The 14667-nt window shown below is 37.5% G+C and overlaps 1 protein-coding gene and 1 long non-coding RNA gene across 2 annotated transcripts in view; one reads left to right on the forward strand and one right to left on the reverse strand.

Moving 5' to 3' along the window:
• LOC128506971 (CMRF35-like molecule 6) overlaps positions 1–14667 on the forward strand; it is a 72417-nt gene that overhangs the window by 24408 nt on the left and 33342 nt on the right. The gene's annotated exons all lie outside the window — the stretch shown is intronic.
• On the reverse strand, positions 4789–6304 carry LOC128506576 (uncharacterized). The gene is made up of 3 exons (XR_008355734.1): positions 6097–6304; positions 5286–5358; positions 4789–4890 (listed from the first exon to the last, which is right to left on the reverse strand). It is a non-coding gene; the product is annotated as an uncharacterized LOC128506576 (long non-coding RNA).

Consider the following 14667-nt stretch of genomic DNA (forward strand, 5'->3'; position numbering starts at 1 on the left):
ACTCTAAACAGCTGCCCTCCCACACACAAGGCAGGGAATTCTCCTACCTCGTGTTTTGCCGCCCTTCCCCAGCCACAGATATCACTACTATTCAGGGATTAGTCACTACTATGTCAGAGAGGAGTGATTCAGTTAACGTGTGTGTGAGAATGTCGTCATACACAGTAGCACCCCCTACTTACTCTGCTCTTCCATACACCAGGCTAATTTGTTTTTATTTTGTAATTATTTTTATATGAATATTTTTGGGTTGTGAAACGAATCATCCAAGGTTCCATTGTTTCTTATGGGGAATTTGCTTTCATATACGAGTGTTTTGACATACATGCAGGCTTCCGGAACAAATTATGCTTGCAATCCAAGGTTTCACTCTTCTTTCACCCCTGTTAATTACACTTACTAGTTCCAACAGGTGCAGAAAGATATGTGTGGGCGAAGCAAAATAATTGGTTAAATAATAAAAAAAATTGTCAATAATAAATAGTGTTTGTGGAACTATTGCAAAAAAGCAATATCATACTTGAGGTCGTGCTATTGTGCTGAACATAGCATGGCCGTGATGCAGTCATAAGCACAAGGGGGCAGCACTCTCGTATAAATTGGCAAATTGGCCAGTTTAAGCCACATCAGGTTAAACAACAAGTCAAAAACACACGCACACACACACTCGCACACGAACGTCCACACAAACACATGAACACACACAAACACACACACACACACACACACACAGACAGTGTAATAGTATAGCTTGGATAAAATTCGAATCTGATACAAATAATGTTTCTGTTGCAGACTTTTCAACGTTCACTGTCATCATTACTGTGTCTGTGGTTCTACTGCTGCTTCACTTTGTCATTTTACTCACTGCCAACATAGAGAGGAAAAAGATGACCCAAGGTACCGCAAACAGTCTTGCATCTGTAGAAAGCAGCACTGGACTGGGACAAAATATCACCCTTCTTTTAGCCTAACTGGCATTTTAACTTGCCTGTATTGTGTGTGAGGATAGGCTCCAGGCTTCCCACTGTACAGGATAGGTGTTACAGCGAATGAGTAAGTGAGTATTTAGTTTAAAAAGTTTAAAAAACGCTAGCTTCCTTAGACATGAAGTTAAATACTTCAACTCTTTTAATTGTGTTAAATTCTATAATCAAGACTAACAGCTCATGATATACACTCACTCATCATCTATTCCTTATTTGGTATTCAGGGTTGGGGGGCGTGGGGATGGGGGGGCTGCTCTGGAGTCTATCCCAGGAGGCCTAGGGCACAAGGCGGGGTTTACCCTGAACCGGGTGCCAATCCATGGCAGGCAATCATAATGTCCAGTATCTCAAAATATTAGACAATTTTCTAAGATCAATCAAAAATGTTTTGGAATACAAAATTTTTTACTTCTGAAAAGTGTGTTATTTGTCACACTCACAATACATTCTCTATTGTAAATACTAATGCACACTCTATCCTGAAGGTAGAAAGTTTTTTCACTACATCGGAGCTATGTTTGGACTGACTGCTTTATGTCTGAAATGCCGGCCTCTCAGTAACTGTGAGCTCCAACCCATCTCAGTTTGCTTAACATGTAATTTACACACACTAACACTTACAGATAGTTCTACCATGCAGTAATAGGAGACATGCGTCACTTACCAGCACAACTTACAGGATGCACTTAGATCTCTTTTTTTGTTTGTCTTGAACATCCCTCATGTTTATTTATTATTTTTTTTTATTAAATACAGGATATTATGCACCTGGATGCAGCTAAACATAATGGAAATAGGACAACAAAAAGTGTGTAAATTAGGTGGTTGTGTATTGTGTTCTCAACATTTAATTGCTAGGTTTGCAGTAGTGTTAACAGTATTGGAGTGTATGTGGGAGAGATTACACTCACTAAAAGCAACGGCTGTCTTATTTACTCTATTACATAGTGTGTAAATCTTGAGCCGGCTCTCATTTCCTCACATGTTGCTTCCATATACAGATCTGGCCTTAAAAAACGCACGTTTTCGGAAAAGGGATCCCACGACTTGCCGCGAGTGCGCGCGGCAAGCTGTGAAAATGCCCTTTAATACCTGTAGGGGGCAGTCGTGTTTCAGGCTAAAGTATTGTGTGTCTACTGAAGCCGAAAAATGTTATGTCTCTTAGGCGCCCATTGACGGCAAGCGACAGAGCTCATAAACGTGTCAAGCTCAAACTGATATGTATTTATTCTTCATTTTCATTCAGAATTATTATTATTAGTAGTAGTAGTTCTCCAAATTTATTATTATTATTATTATTATTATTGTAACGCACCCGCGCGTGTGCAAAAGGACTACAAAGATGTATGATGTTAGCCTATATTTATGCGCTTTAAACACAGACAGGCCCACAGCAGCCCACACCATAATACATTGGCTCATTAATGTGGAGATACATTTTTAACACCAGTTACTAGTATAAAAATATAACACAATACAGAAATCAATGCTATTTAAACATGTTATTTGAAGTATCACTGAACATATATTGGGTCAAAGAAACAAAAAAAAAAGAACATCAAGACAAACAACATATAAATCTATAAAGACAATATTTTTTATTTTATTCTTTAATTATTATGGTAGTCAATATTAACACGAAATAATGCTGAGAAACATTATTTCAATTAATATTGACCACCATCATAATAACTAGCACAAGTTAATGCTGCTACTAATTTTATTCTGTTTGATTGCCATTCTTTTTACTTGGCTCTGGTAGATGAGGGGAGACGTGTTGGTCATCATCAGCATGTATTATGATGTGGGATGTGGTGCGCTGCTGGATCCAGCCTCACTGTTATAATTTTTTTCCTTGTGAATATATAATTTTTTATTGTGCTCTATGATTTTTTTTTCTATGTGTATGACGTTTCCCTTGTGAATGTGTTTCCCCCCCAATAATTTTAAAACTTAAACACTTTTGCACAATATTCTAATTTTTTTAGATAAACGGCATTTCAAATGACAGACTCATTGTTTACATGTGTATTTTAATTATTGGTCAATTTATGATACTCTTATTCTTGAACATACATTTACTGTACATACAGTAGATATACGTTGCCACTATTCATAAGCCTACATATTTTTAAATAGTTGGTGTTTTTATGTAACCCATTGCATTAAGCTGTTAAACATGACACCCTGGTTATGTTTGCAGATCACACTTGAAGCATTCAGCTTGAAATTTATCTCAGATTTCAGCTCATTTTTCCCATGAGACCTAAGGTCAGGTGAGATGGCTGGCAAATCAAGCAACAACATGGTCAGTGAAATAGTTGGTGGTAAACAGTGTTGCCAACTTAACGACTTTGTCGCTATATTTAGCGACTTTTCAAATCCCTCTAGCGACAATTTTTTAAAAAAGCGACTAGCGACAAATCTGGCGACTTTTTCTTGTGTTACTGGAGACTTTTGGAGACTCTGATGTGTCTGTACTGACTCTTCTGAACTTGCCACAGCAGCTGCCGCCGCCGGCCCCTCCCCCGTCCCAAAGCACTCACAGACCGACCGCCCCCCCCCCCAGCTGCAGTTACAGCACGAGATGCTCACTCCTACGAGTCTTGACTGCAAATGAATTGCCCATGCGCAAATCCGCTGTTAAGTGACCCCGCCTTGACGACTTTTTTTTTTTTTTTTTTAAAGCGCCTAGTGACAAATCTAGCAACTTTTGGACAAACCTTAGCAAGTTTCCAAATGTCGCCAGTACTGTCCTGTAAGCACGAAGTCTTGCTTTTCCGGTACAGTTACTCATCTCCCTGTGTCTGCTCTGATCAGTGAGCGCGAGCTCCGGCTGAAAGGAGCAGCATATTCCCGTGACTGCACAGCAGCTAACATGGATGTGAATGAGCTGCACATGTGAAAACGGTGTTGCAACGGACCTATCACTTACCTGCTTCTCCTTTGCTTGAAATAAAACAATTTAATTTGACCATTTTCTTATTTTTTCTTATTTATTTTTTCTTCCGATGCACTTATATTATTCACTGTTACAAAGCTTAAGTTCATAATTATATTGGACACATGAGGAAGGATTAGGGAAAACACGCAAAATGCAAATACGACGTAATTACGTCATCAATATGCAAATATACGCATGACGTCATCTAGCGACATTTGGCGACTTTTCGAGCAGACTTTAGCTACTTTCCGTTGAAAATAGTTGGCAACACTGGTGGTAAAGTTTGACCTTGAGGGCCTACACTCCTTCTGGAAGGTGTAGATGATCATCTTCTGGACAACTTGTTAGGTCAGCAGTCTTCCCCATGATCGAAGTGAAATATTCTAATATTTTGACATACTAGATTTTTGATTTTCATGGATCATTTAATCATTAATCATTTAAATGAAAACAAAAGGTTTTACTTTTTGAATAACATAAAAATGTAATTTTGGAAATGCACTATAAGTAAATGTATGCAGAGGTGTTTGTTTTACAGTTGAAGGAGTCCTTCGCTGTAAAATGTTTAAGAACCTCTGTTTTAACTGCTGAACATATGGGATTAATGTATTCATAAATATTATGGAATATGTTGTTCGAACTGAAACAGAGATGTCACTAATATCTCTAAGGCAGCATGCTTTAGTTAGTAGAAAAACATTATTGATGCTAAAATCACATACTGTATATAAGCCTGTACCCTCACACAGAGTGGAGTAACATCTGATTCTATTCAGTGTCATTTGCAGCAATGCTTTACATGCACTTTAAATGTTTTGCTAAATAATAAGCAAACTAGAAATAAATACTCAACTATAAAATTATATTAAAGACTTTATTTACAAATTAATAAAATACATGTATGTATTGTTGGTGCAAAAAGGCAGAGCATCAAGGGTCCGTCCTCTCCACGACAATCTACAACAGGGGAATAAAGACATGTTATTATAAGTGTCTAGTAAAAAGACTTCATGGTGTTACTATGCAGCTCCATGGCATCTCTGTAATATACATCCACATATGGGTTTATAAGCAAGTTAATATCACTTCATGATGTTTGACATCATATGACACAGATTGACACACGCAGGCAGGCACGCACACAAAATTTCATAGAATGCAAGCTTTTAGTAATGCTGTGTATTAAAACCAATTATTTGGTTTTGCTATTAAGGATTGCTGCAAAATTTGGCCCCATCTCCACCATTCATTAACACACACATGTCCATGAAGAGAAATGTGTCCCTGTCCCCTGATTAAGATGTGCTCAGTGGTGTTCTTGAAAAGAGAGGTAAATACTTCTGAGCACTCACCTTCTGCTCAGGATGTAAAGCTGGTGTAGAAATCAGCTGATACACAGGCAGTTGATGATATACACACAGTTTACTGTGAGAAGAAAAACACACAATCATACATATTATAAGAAGTATAAACATGTATTTAATGACTTTATAATAGAATAGATAGAACCTGAACAAAAGCCCCTTTTCTTGACTGTTACATACATTGTGTAAGCACATAACTAACTATTCAGAAGATCTCTAGCTATGATAAAACCACTACATTATACAGCAGTGTACATTATATGGCACTCAGGAGCTCCAATAAACTACATACAACAATTCGTTAACCATCTGTAACATTTAGCACATAACAGGAGCAGCTCAGGGATAATTAGCAATAGTTGCTGCTATCTTAGCTCTTTTAGTAAGCTAGCGCTTAGCATAATTATATTAGCTTGCTTATAGATTCATATTTGGACAGGCATTTTACAAAAACAATAGAGCTAACTGTTTACATCACGTATATGTGTCCAAATACACTATTAAACTAATATATATTAATAAACAAGCTAGTTTCCCCATGCTAAGCGTTAGCGGTTAGCATAGTGATATTAGCTTGCTTATAAATCCATATGTGGATGTATATTACAGAGATGCCATGGAGCTGATGGTTTACATCAGTGTTTAATGGTCTAAATGAGATAATATTCCTTTTAATCACTGCCATTTACACTCGGCTCGGCATTTCCCCCAAACACTCCAATAGTATTAACACTGCTACAAAGTTATCATTAGTGCCTAAAACAGTAAAATCTGATTAATTATATATATTAAACATTACCTGGTAAGTGTGTGCAGTTGAAAATTTAGTGAAAATTATAACTTTATCACGCTATAATTCACTGTATACTCCATGATGTTGAGTCCTGGAGCTGATATCCGGAAAGGTTCCGTGTTCAGTTGCGTTTTGACCTCACTCCCATAGTCCTTTGCGCATTAGCTTTAGCTTTTAGCTTGCAAAATACTGGAGAAAGAGTTCTCACACGGGAAAGAAGTAGTTGCACACAAACGGAAAAGAGCAGACATTTACAGGGGAAAAAGCGCACAGTTACACGGGAAAAAGCGCACAGTTACACGGGAAAAAGCGCACATTTTCAAGGAAAAAAAAACACACTTACAAGGGAAAAAAGACACATATACGGGAAAGATGATTTGCCCTTCTGGGCCACCGTACTAATCTGAGGTGCTGTTAATTGGTCATTTTTCAGGCTGATAACTCTAAATGAACTTCTCGTCTGCGGCAGAGGTAGGTTTTGGTCTCGCCCTCCTGGGACGGCCTTCATGAGAGCCAGTTTCATTATGGTGCTTGACGGATTTTGCAAATGCACTTGACAATACTGTTCTTGCAAGAACTATTACAGAAAGGCTGACCTCTGTGTCTTAAAATAACAACTAACTGTAGTTTTTCTTGTTGTTACGTAATTACCTAATCCCATATGTGTTATTTTATAGTTTTGAAATCCCCAGTATTGTTGTAGAATGTAGAAAATAAATCACTAAACAAACAAAAAAAGAAATTTGCAAGTGTTCTAAAACTTTTGAACGGTAGTGTATATTGTGAGTGTACATACTCAGGATCTCTGGCCTGGAAATTGATACCACTTTAGCAATATTAAGCTGCTTATGAAACTTTAAACTGCTGCCCCAGTGGCATTCCTACCTATTATTGTACCTCCACATGTGTGGTATTTATTCAGGTTAAATCTACTCATGGTTCACCTACACCTCCCTCACTGTGGTGATCTGATCAGGTGTAGATTCTACATTTGTGGACCGAGTTCTCTGGACTGAAAACAGTTTGAATAACCCACATCAAGAGTCTAAAGGCCACAACACAGACACACACACACATTTCTAGGTGGTTGTCTGTCACTGCTATGATGATTTTTGTTTCTATGAACTTTTTTTTACAGCTTTCTCTGTGGAACACAATTTTATTGTTTATTAGTTTGGTGTCCAAAATGTGAAATGTCCCTTGAGTGCTCCACGTGAAATAAGATCGCAACTTGCATGCTTAGCATTTCACACTGAGTAGTTTTTTTGTTACACAGATCAAATTATCTCACACTGTGATTTGATTATAAATGTACAGTACAGTTCGACTGAGGCAGATTATTTAAGCAGTGTGTATAGTGTACAGTAGACTGGGCTTCATTTAGCACTTACACACTAATGTGATAAACATTTTCTGGAAATCTTATATTAATGATTTTGACATGAGTAACTTTAAAACTAATTGATAGATTAAGTCAAATAAGCCTGACAAAAAGTCTTACAAAGTCATCTGTAAATCTGGTGTGAATTATTAGCTGGACAAGGCCATCAAAACATACAGTAAGCACACAGCTGAAATAAGAAAATGATTGTAGTTTGATTGTGTTTCTATTTTCTCAGACGATCCTGTTCTCAGTACTGTTTCTCAGTCCACACACACCACACACTCTGCTTCAACACATATCATGACATCATCAGCTCATGCTGAGAGCACACATCCAACAACAGGTATGACCTTGATGCCTAAAACTTTTTTCTGTCAAATCATTCAAGTTAGTTTTTCAGTTACTTCACTGTAAAGAATTTTAAAAATAGATTATTCTGAACAGACTCAGTTGCTGAAACAATAACTTTGGTATAATAAAAATGCATAAAGCTAGTGAGAGATTGTCCAGTCCTAGATCACTAACCTGTATCTGTCTAATTCCTCTCTGTATTTTCTGTTCAATTACATTTATACACTGATCAACTATGACATTAAAACCATTAACACGGTTTAATTCCACTGTGACGAAATGAGAACCTGGATTGTAGTTTGATCCTGTTTATATTACTTGTTTCTAAGATGCTCCTGTTATCAGTATCATCTCTCAGTCTACACAAATCACACATCCTACAACAGATACTGTATGAACTTTATGCCTGACCTCTTTCCTCTTTATTACATTTCTATCATGGTATGTTAGACTCTCTCACATTTTCAGCTACCCCCCTAAATGAAGTTACCTACCAGACCATCGCTCCCTCTCCCCATGGTATAGTACAGTACACTCTCCATCCACACTGTAAAGAAGTACAATAATAGATAATACTGAACACGAGATAATAGACTCAGCTGCTGAAAGCAATAACTGCTCTGTCTTTAATCATCATGACTTAGCATGAACATGTAACATGTACAGTACTCCATGTTTAGGATATCTTTACTGTCCTGTTCAGCACACACAAGTAAATTATAATTATCAGATTGTCTCTGATGAGCAAGCTGAGGGCGACGGTGGCAAGGAGACAAAATGACAACAGCAAGAACCAGCAAGGCCCAGTCTGGAAGGCAGAAGATATCTGGATCACTGGCAAGTCAGCATCCAAACATATTCACCCTAAGTTCACCATAAAACTTAAGGGTAAAAACTGTAGTACTGTAATATTTAATATCAATACGGTACAATCATTAAGATGTAATTCATGTTAGTGTGAGTTTTCTAAGTTCCCTCGTTTACTTATCCTTTACATGATGTTCATTGTCTTGGCTGTGTTTTCCTTCTCTTGTTTTTACTTTCTTGGCCTTGGGTTCATATATTGACATCTCAGTATTGACATCTCAGTAATTGTTGTTTTGTAATATATGCTTGGGTTACATTGCCCATGCTAATTGATGTCTGCAAAACAAACTTAAAAAAAAAAATCTTCTCCTCTTGAATTTCCTGATTCCTTCCATCGTCTAATGCTCTGGTCATATCCAGAAAGATTTATTACTATGAATGACAAACTCGAGGTCCATGAGTCCCTTACATCTGTACCTTTACCTATGACAAATTTATTGACAGTAAGCTTGGCAAAATAAATACATTTTCAGTCTAGACCTAAACACTGAGACTGACACTGAGCTTTTATAATATAAGGTAGCTCATAAAATAAGAGCTTCTCGACCTTCAATTGATTTACAACAAGCAGTGCTGCACCAAGGCCAGGAAGATAGTGAAAGACCTCAGCCATCCCAATCATGGACTGTTCTCTCTGTTGCAGTCAGGAAAACGCTTCCTCTCCCTGAAGACCAACACTAAGAGACTGAGGAGGAGCTTCTTCCCGCAGGCGATACAGGCCTCAATCACAACACCATTAGGACTTGAACTGCAACCTTGTACACTATTCTGCACATTACGCACATTATCTTGCCAATAACTGGACATGGTATAGTATTTTAACTATATTTTATTAGATATTGTTTATTTGTGTATTCTATTATTTATTATTATTTATTAATTATCTCATTGCTTGTACATTATGTAAATTTTAAAGTTTTCATATTCTCTTGTATTTCTGATTTGTAAACTCTCAAACTTCTCATACTCTTATTTTGCACTGGAACATTCTTTTAAAATCTTGAGGTCATGAGGAGTCATATAAGCATTTCACTTCTTATCATGTGTGTATGAATATGTATGTGATTCACACTGAAATTTCGAGCCTGGCCCTGGGGGTGTGTAAATAATACTGTAAGTGTAATCAATTAATCAGACTTATTATTTGTGACTACAATTACTATATAGAACTTCAAATACATTCATTTTATGTTGGTGTATTTGCACAATGGTCAGATTATCATTATAAATAACTGATACCTTCTCCTCTACCAGTTAGATGAGACTGGTGTATGTAGCTGTATGTAGTCCAGAAGGACTTGTTAATTTAAATGCTACATGTTTGGTTTAATCCATGTTTATGTTAAACACATTATATCAAACTTTTGAACAGTGATAGTGTTATTACCAATAAGTGCTATAGATGTGAGATATTTAATATTGAAGAGATCAGAGGTGCTGGCTTTGTATTTGGTCTAATCTTATTATTAGATGACGAAAACAGGCTTTCTGAGTCTCTCTACATTTGTGTTTGATAAAATGACTGATAAGAGAAATGAGTAACATTAAACATCTGGTTACAATAGCACCTAGAAGCAGAAAAAAAATAAGTATGTGAAATAATCTGAGTGACTGTGACAAGCGCAACATTGTTTCCAAAATATCAGCAGAGGTGGAAAGAGTAATACAATTTTGTACTCAAGTACAAGTACTGTTACTTTAGTGAAATTTTACTGAAGTACAAGTAAAGTTACCATTATAAAAATCTACTCAAGTAAAAGTAAAAAGTAGCTCATAAAAAAAAAAAAAAATTCAGAGTAAAAGTTACAGAGTTCCTTTTTTTAACAGTGGGGGTGGGATGAGGCATTTTAGCATAGTTCAAAAAAGATGAGCAGATATAAATCTTAAACTAGTTGTTTTTACCTGAAAGAACACCTTTGCATAATAATGCTGTTGTCTTTTTTGTGCTTAAAAATCAAAGTGGTCACTTAAATATGGTGTTACGTCCCAGTCTAGGGTTGGGCCATACAGCAAAAGAATGGTTCAGGGTTCTATTTTAAACTGTATGGAAATGGTGGTATATGGCAGAAAGAACTAGATCCAATCATTAACTGATGAAATAATGACACACACACACAACAGGAGGAGAATCAGATTCAGGGTGGACCCAGGCCAAAATAAACAAAATGGTATTTATATTTAGTAGCTAGATTACCTGCAAAAAATAAATAAATAAATAAATACAAACATAAATACAGGTACCTTCCCGGGGTAGTTCTTCGTACATCGCTAGTTAGCTGGATTTGATTGTTGTGGATTTGTCCTGATCTTGGATTGTTTTGTTCTTTAATGCGCTTTTCGCATTTGTTGCCATAGCAACATGTCTGTAAGCTTGAACCTGCTTGGTTGCAGGTTTATTTCATGTAAACAGAATTTAGGCTGCGCTCCTGGCGGGTTATGATTAGTTAAAATGGAGAGGTCACATCTGATTGGTTAAAGAGCACGACTGACGTGAACTGACTCACGTGGGAAAAGAAAAATATCTATCTATCTATCTATCTATCTATCTATCTATCTATCTATCTATCTATCTATCTATCTATCTAGTGTTTCTACTGTCGATGGATATCGCCTTTTAAACCAATGCACGAACGCGCAATAATCTTATACCCCTTTTGCACTGCTCTGGTTCCCGTGCCGGTTCCATGCCCGTTCCCAATTTTGGAACCAGTGCCGCGCTTTTCCACAGGAAAAAAATTGGTGCCGGTGCCCTAAAATAAGCACCGAACCGGTCCCTAAACTCTGCTGGTCTAGTTGCGAGAACCTGTGCAGTGGGCGGAGTTATAGGGAGTGTTAAAAAAATGGCAGAGACCCAAAGAGAAGAAATAAGAGAAGAACTAATAGTCGCAGCCTTCACACGAACAACCGACCAAATAGTGTATGAGCTAAAAAAAATGAAAAAAGATTTTCAGCGGTTATAACATGACGAATAAGCTGCTTTTGGATACTGAAATACATTTTCATACTAGTTTGGAGAATAACCTGTAAACTGACTTCGGCCATGGTCGTTTCTGTTTAGTGGGCGTGGCCTGTGACGTATTATCATGCAGCTCCCGCTGAGCTCCTGTCTAGTGTAAATGCGGGCCGGTTCTCGGCACCTGGCACCAGCACCAGTGTAGTGGAAATGAGGTATTAGACAACTCAATCCAGCTATACTAATCCTCAACAACAGGTGTGCTCAAAGAACCAACTTAGCCAGATCACAATTAGCACGATCATCTTATCTTAGATGTGTCAACTCATCTCGGATGTGTCAAGCGACGTACGAAGAACGGACCCCTGGACTCCCTAAACCAAAAACAGTGAATAAATTCCCTCTTCCCAAAATAAATGTCAGCCACACCCCTACTACTAGTGAGTTCACAAAAATACAGTGAAATTATCTACAAATATACACAAAGACCAACCAAACCAAAGGGACAAAGCAATAATCAAAGTCAATGGAAGGCAAAAAGTCAAAACCAGAATACACAACCAAATATCAAACCGCCAAAATCTCAAACTCTTTCCTCTTTCCCGCGTCTCTCTCCGGTTTCTATGTGGTCGCGCTAGTCGATGACGTCACTTTCAGGGCGAAAGCGACCATGTGGAAGGTCAGGTAGATGCTGATGTGGGGACAGCCAGAAAACCTGGAGTGGGTCTGGAGCGGCGCACGACCAGGACATGATACACACATGCGAGCGCAACGGAGCATTTATACAAAGCACAATATTTTTATTATTTTAGCATTTTCATTCATTTGTTTTACTCAGTAGCGAATATGATTTAAAATGTAGTGAATTACAATACTTTAAACAAAACATAGTAAATTAAAAGCAAAATTACAGATTTTAAAAACTACTTTAAAAAGTAGAAATACACACAAAAAACTACTCAATTACAGTAACGCGAATAAATGTAATTCGTTACTTTCCACCTCTGAATATCAGTGTGGATAAATGAATGTCTGTGATGAGACACCCGTCTTCTCTCTCTCAGATCCTCAATAGAAAAGGACATACAAGAGTATAAAAACAATGAAATTAGTCCAGCTCAGAAACAATTATAAAACAGATGCGAGACAACTCGCTGGTGAATCCAAGGACTATAATAAACTCAAAAGTAAACAAGCTGCAGATGATGACATTCACAACATGTGACAGAGGTGCACCCTGGGAGTAACAAAATAAGAGTAAAAACTCCATTGGCTCAAATCTAGAGTCCCTGGTCTCAAAGAGCCCTCCATGGGTTATTCCTGACAACCTTTCACAATAAGCATCAGAATTCATTTTTTAAGTGTTTTTACAGCAGCTGAGCTCGACACGTCACCACTGAGTGGTTTTCTGTCACTGGCTCAAAAGTGGAAGTGGATGATACTTTCTGCTGAGACCACATAAACAAACACTGTACAGTCACAGAGACAGAACCACACACTGTCCCCGCTACTGCCAAACCACATCCCACCACGATTCTCTGCTGAAGTTTCCATGGCAACAACACTAACGTGCCCTTGTAAACTCTTAAACAAAATAGCCCATGAAATATCTACAGTATATCAGTTATGTTTTATATTAAATATCACTGAACAGGACAAAATAAACAAGGTTACTACAAATGAACACACAAAAAAACAAGAATCTTAATTAGCTGTGTGCACTTTACTGCTAACAATTATTCTTCCTCTTTTTTACATATTTATGTGTAATCATCATAACACTTAAATTATTCAAATCATCGAAAATTGGAAAGTTTTTTTTTCTTTACTATTAAATCATCATTTTGAAAACTGGATTTTGTATTTACTCGGTTATATTTGTGGAATATAATTTTTTTTTTGATGATGTGCAAATATAAGACCTTGCATCTCCAGGGTCCAGGTATGATTCCTGCTCCTCTGTGCATGGACTTTGCAGGTTCTCCCCGTGCTTGCTAGGCTTCCTACGAGTACTTTAGTTGCCTCCCACAGTCCAAAAACAAGCAGGTTATACTATTGGGCATTCCTAATGTAGCCCACCCTCACAGTTCTCTGGGTTTAAAATGTTATGACTTCACTCATACCAGTACTAAAAGAACTTTGCATGGGAGGAGATTTGGTGATGGTCTACCAGATTATTTAATTTAAGATGTGTCTACAACACATATAACTGCTGAATAACTGTCTCCGGCTTGTAGCACCAGTTAGCTTAATATATAGTTATGTTGTTAATGCGAGCACAAACTCCCATGTCATAAAATTTAACCTCTGTAGTCCTTCAATTTTAACAGAGTGGTCCACACATGTAATTCTCCCTTATAGATTTGAACTCACTAACAAATAAAAGAAGAATAACAAAACAACGTTTTAACCAATACCCAGGTTTTTTTTTCCTAACCAGTCTTTGGTACCATAACGTTGGCGCGCATGTCGGAGCTCATTTCAACCCTTGTTCCAATGCTCTGGTAGTGCTTACAGTCTTCTGAAGTTCTCACCACCTTCAGTGACCATATGTCTTGATGGAGAAACAAATCCTGAGGCTGTATAACCATGTGTACAACCATCCAGCAGATTCCTGTAACATCAGGAAGTCCTCAAGCACGTAAACTGCAGCAGGGTTCAAAGCACATAGAAGTTTGGAGCCGCACGTGTTCCTTACAAACAGACTCTGCCCCTTCTCTTACACAACAGCTCACTCTTTCTCACAATGTAACTAATGTTACAGTACCTTCCTAGTGTTTTAATTTCCTCTTTTCTGTCCACACACACACACACACACACACACACACACACTGCCCTGATCCTCGAGTCCGGTCCAGGGTCAGACCTGGGACAGCTGTACAGGAGTCATGATAGTGACAGGAGGAATAGCTGGCTCGGCTTATGAAAAAAAATATTTAAAACGTCTTGCTTAAATTAATTTATTATTAAAAAATAATGTTCAATTATGTGTAAAATTAATTACTATTACTATTACATTAAA

The sequence above is a fragment of the Clarias gariepinus genome, chromosome 18 (genome assembly GCF_024256425.1).
Source record: "Clarias gariepinus isolate MV-2021 ecotype Netherlands chromosome 18, CGAR_prim_01v2, whole genome shotgun sequence".
In the NCBI taxonomy this organism is placed as follows: domain Eukaryota; kingdom Metazoa; phylum Chordata; class Actinopteri; order Siluriformes; family Clariidae; genus Clarias; species Clarias gariepinus.